The following is a 5161-nucleotide window of genomic DNA, read 5'->3' as shown; positions in this document are numbered from 1 at the left end:
TTATTTAATTTGCTTCTATTTAGAGACATAATAATAGATGCCAAATTTGGCATTCCAGAATAGGAAAATTTGATCGAAGATTTATTGAAAATACTATAGTATTTGTGACCGTTAGGGAAGTTATTCTCCAGGATCCTAAAAAACATCCTGGGTAAATTTCTTACTCTAAGAGAAAAGGGGGGGGGACCAAATTACTTCCTTTATTCTAGAACATGAACTCTTCATTTTATTTATCCCCACACTAGCACTATTCCGTTTCGCATACCTATTTATTTTATCATTCCCAGAACCGCTTTTAAAAAAAGCTTATTATGGTTCCTACCAAAAAATGCATTGCATTTTCTCCGATTAAGCATGGCATAGTCAGGTGGTAGACCTGCCATCTTGTTTTTAAATCTCGTATTAGGCAGATATGAGATTTTGGTTTTAAATCTGCTTTTCAAGGGCGTTGTTATATATCGGCGCATGCTGATTGAAAATCTCTTCATTTGCGGACAAATTGGAGATTCTGATTGAAATAGCAGTAATGATACTGTCTATAGTGGACTTCGGGTGATTAGATGATACATTTATATATGATATTGATTTGTTAGGTTTACGAAATGGATAGTATAAACCCATATCCAAACAGTGTAACATCTAGGAAATTCACTTTTCTGGAATTAACATAAAAAATAATGTTGAGGTTGAAGAAATCCTTAAGGAAACTTCTCAGGGACTTCCTCAATCTATTTAATTCAGTTTTAGACTTGCCTCGTACAGCTAATAGCACATCATCCCTATATAGTCCTCCGGTGAAATGGGGAAAACTAGCCTTAATCTGTGAAAGGTGGTATAGCCCCACCAGGGCTGTCACCTGTGCAGAATCAGAGGACCCCATGGTTATATCAAAGAAATTTGTGGAATCCACCCTCTGCCACTCACTCTCATTGTAGGAGATGAGGGTCTCCCTAGCCGCTAAAATAATATCAATATCTGCGCTCGGTATATCCACAAACCTGCTGGCGAAAATTAAAGCCTTGTTCAATAATATGGGGGATATGGAGTTATAATAATTCGAAATATCGAATTGTATGAAGTCAAAGATAATTTTATCCATAAGGGAATTAAACCACAGGATGACATCACCCGTAAACTTCCATAACGGAAGTTGAACTTTATCCCTTACTACGGGAATGATGTGGTCAATTACAAACTTGCTGATCCGACCCAAATCAGATTTGGTCGGACATAGCAGTCTAATCGAAGGGTTTGACAAAAAATCTGGCTTGTGGTCCTTCAAAAGTGCATGGGAGGTTTTTGGAACATTAGGCTGGGTTCTATCCAACAGATCCAAGCCAGAGATGATCTCCAAGTGAGTTTCATTAATACTATCCACAGCATTTTTGTTAGCATGCTTATATCCAGAGTTTAACTCCTTGAATATTAATTTATTATAAAGCCCCGGTGGTACGGAATAGATATTTCCAGTTTTATCAGACAAGATGTGTAAATTCGGAGATGACCTCATCTCAGATATTTTATCCGATAAAAGTTTCTGGAAGGGATTTGTGCATTTTGAGAACTTCAACTGTTTAATCAGTTTCATCAAGTCACGCTCAAAATTAGCAATAGCAGGGTTGGATGGTGGGTTTCTATAGGTTCTGAGGTTATAAACGTTTCTTCTGGCTTCAACACACCAAAATGAGGACATTTTAAATATAACCCCAAATAGAATTCATACAACTGTATGCATGTTCTCTCTCAGGAGGATGTCTCATGTATAGTTTTGTGAATTATGTTTTCTATGATGGTCACCCAGAAGATTTGCAGATATTTATGTATATATGCATATATATATATATATATATATATATATGTGTGTGTGTATATATAGACACGGTCATGGCTGTGTGCTAAGAAACTTGTTTCCCAACCACATGGTGCCAGGTTCAGTCCCACTGCATGCCACCTTGGGCAAGTATCCTCTACTATAGCCATGGGCCGACCAAAGTGGATTTGGTTGACAGAAACTGAAAGTCAATCCTACTTATATATACATATATATATATGTGTGTGTGTATATGTATATATCTATGTGTGTATTTGTGTTGGTATGCTTTCATCCCCGTAAGTAAGCAGTTAAGCAGAAGAAATCTATAGGATAAGCACCAGCTTACAAAGAATAACTTCAGGGGTTGATTTCTTCAACTAAAAGTTGGTGATCCGGTATGGCCACCCTCAAATGACTGAAATGAGTAAAAGTGGAATATATATATATATGTGTGTATATATATGCATATATATATATATATATATATACATGTGTGTATATATATGCATATATATATATATTTATATGTATATATAGGCAAGGTCGTGGCTGTGTGTTAAGAAACTTGCTTTCCAACCACATGGTGCCTGATTCAGTCCCACTGCATGCCCCGTTGGGCAAGTATCCTTTACTATAGCCATGGGCCGACCAAAGTGGATTTGGTTGACGGAAACTGAAAGTCAGTCCTATTTATATATATATGTATACGGAAGCTGAAAGAAGCCTGTCGTATATTTGTGTGTGTGTGTGTGTGTCTATGTTTGTACCCCCAGCATTGCTGAACAACCGATGTCACTGTGTTTATGTTCCCTTAACTTAGCGCCTCGGCAAAAGATACTGATAGAATAAGTACTTGGTTTACAAAGAATAAATCCTGGGCTCAATTTGTTCAACTAAAGGCAGTGCTCCAGCATGGCCATAGTCACATGACTGAAACAAGTAAAAAAATTAAAAACTATGCCATTTTAATCCCAAGCAATGCAGGTATCTCTGCTAGTTAGATACTGAAGTTAAGTTGATGAACTTTGTCCCACACTCCTACAGATTTGTAGCAAGTTCTAGTAATTTACTACAGTTGATTCAATTATTTTGTTTGTTTCTACAATGAATGTCAGTTTTGAACACATGTAAGTGGTCATTGATATGGGATTTGGTAAACACTGTAGAGTATATATTAGCTTGACTCTCTTTTAATAATAAGTTAGCAAAGTGAGGGGCATCAGTACCCATGACTTTTGCAGTCTTTTCTTTCTAACTAGTACATTCAGTGTAATCAATGTTTAGCTCAAACATTTGTAGACTGATGTATGCATAGAAAGTGTGAGCATGAGATCTAATGCATATTCTATGAACCACAGTAGGTATGAATGTGCTGGATGGCTTTAAGTTAATGAGGTATGCAACTGGCTAATTTAGAGAAGTAATGGCTATTGATATAGGTAAAGAGGTGGAGAGAAGAAACAGCATCTTTGATCCCCTGATTGTAGTGTATTGGTGTGTTATATTGTCTGTTAGTCAAATGGTATTCTTGTAGATAGTGAAAATGAGATGATTGCGTGTGTATGTAACAAAACAGTTCAACTCCAGATATGTGAGCAGTCTTCCATTGTAGCTCTTATTTAATCTTTGCATAGTGTCAGCAACAGATCAGAACTGAAATACGTTCAGTCAACGCAGAAATTTAATCTTAGCAGTAGTCTTTTGACAATATTATATTTGTGAGGACACTAATGCAATAATGTGAAGTATGTGATGTCATTAATGAAATATTCTGATGTTAGGTCATTTATGAAATACTATTGGTGATTCTAAGTCCTAGCATTTATTGTGACACTGAAGTGGGGTTCTTTTTGTTTGTTTGTTTGTTTTTTATGTATAGAAAGGATATAGTGCAAGATTATTTTAATTTTATTAAGTTTTGTTCCATCAAATCAATGCCACTAATTTGTGGAAGTTGATTCAATGAACTTTTCTTTACAAAGATTAATCTTGCATGTAGTAAAAACAAAATCAAGTATCTCTGTCACTTAGTAGCTCATTCACATTGAAATCTTCTTTTCAATATCTTCTTAATTGCATCAAGAAAAAAATGGTTACAGTGTGTTATCTGAAATTTGTTGTAGCTATAGGAAGGCTTGGAGGAAAACTAACTGCCATAATTGCCAGCAGTGTGGCACAAGTATATCTTGCAGTCCAGATTTTGGTGATGTAACAGTGTTAATAATGATAATAATAATGACTTCCTGTATTTGCACAATTCCACAGCTTTGCAGAAGAGTGGTGTATTTGACTGAATCTTATTTGGTTTAGCCTAAATATTTGAAATGGTTGCAGTGTGTTATCTGAAATTTGTTGCTGGTGAGATTTAGAAGAAGAATTGCGGAGGGATTGGAAGTCGCTCAATCTAGTGCACCAGTGCCTCCACTTGCCTAATAATAGTAATGATAATAATAATAATAATGATGATGATGATGGTAATGATAATACAGTCCAACAAAAAAAAATTTTCTTTGTCTGTTGTCAAAAAAACATTGTACCTGAACTAGGGGTTTTTTGGCACATACCATCCAATAATAACATTACCATCACATCAAAATTTTAAGATACTAAATCCATAGAATTTCATTGCTTTTTTTTTCTTTTCTTTTTTTTTGCAATAGCACACCTCTGAGGAACAAGTCATAACATACATAAAAATTGTTTTTTTCTTCAAAACTAAATTGTTTTCTTAAAATTCTACTGCAAAGCTAATAAAAATTTAAAAATTTCTACTGACAAATTATATCATTGTTTATGCCTAATTTCCCATGAATTTGCATTTGGATGATTTTCTTGGGTGTCCAACCTCGAGAAGATTGCAAGCCAAGTTCCAACAATAGTCCATCATATGCAAGCCCCATCTGCATTGATGCATTTGTTTTATTGGTTTTATGTCCTGATGGAAGTGTTCTTCTTGTTTGTCACTTGTTTTCTCAAAAATTTTCAGGGAATTTATCAAGGTGATTGTGGAGATAGTGCAACTTTATGCTCATATTTGCACCAAACTTTTGAGAGTTTTTCAGCATGTTCTTGACTATTTTGGCATAGTTAGCTGGTTTCTTGTTACCCAGAGAGTCATTTACAACTACTACAAGTGAATGCCATGCTGCTGCTTCAATGCAAATCATTGAATTGACAAAGGTCTTATCTTTCATCAATTTTCTGATTTGAAGTCCATCAAATTCTCTAGCTTTCTCTTTTCAGTGCTCAGACCAAGAAATGTACTGTAGATATAGTGAAAGTATGGTTCATCTTTATCCAGAATCTTAACAAACTGCTTCATAATGCCAAGTTTGATATGGAGGTAGG

The sequence above is a fragment of the Octopus bimaculoides genome, chromosome 3, assembly GCF_046866305.1.
Source record: "Octopus bimaculoides isolate indiv1 chromosome 3, ASM4686630v1, whole genome shotgun sequence".
NCBI lineage: Eukaryota > Metazoa > Mollusca > Cephalopoda > Octopoda > Octopodidae > Octopus > Octopus bimaculoides.
The sequence above is the reverse complement of the archived record's forward strand: the minus strand, read 5'-3'. Positions refer to the sequence as shown.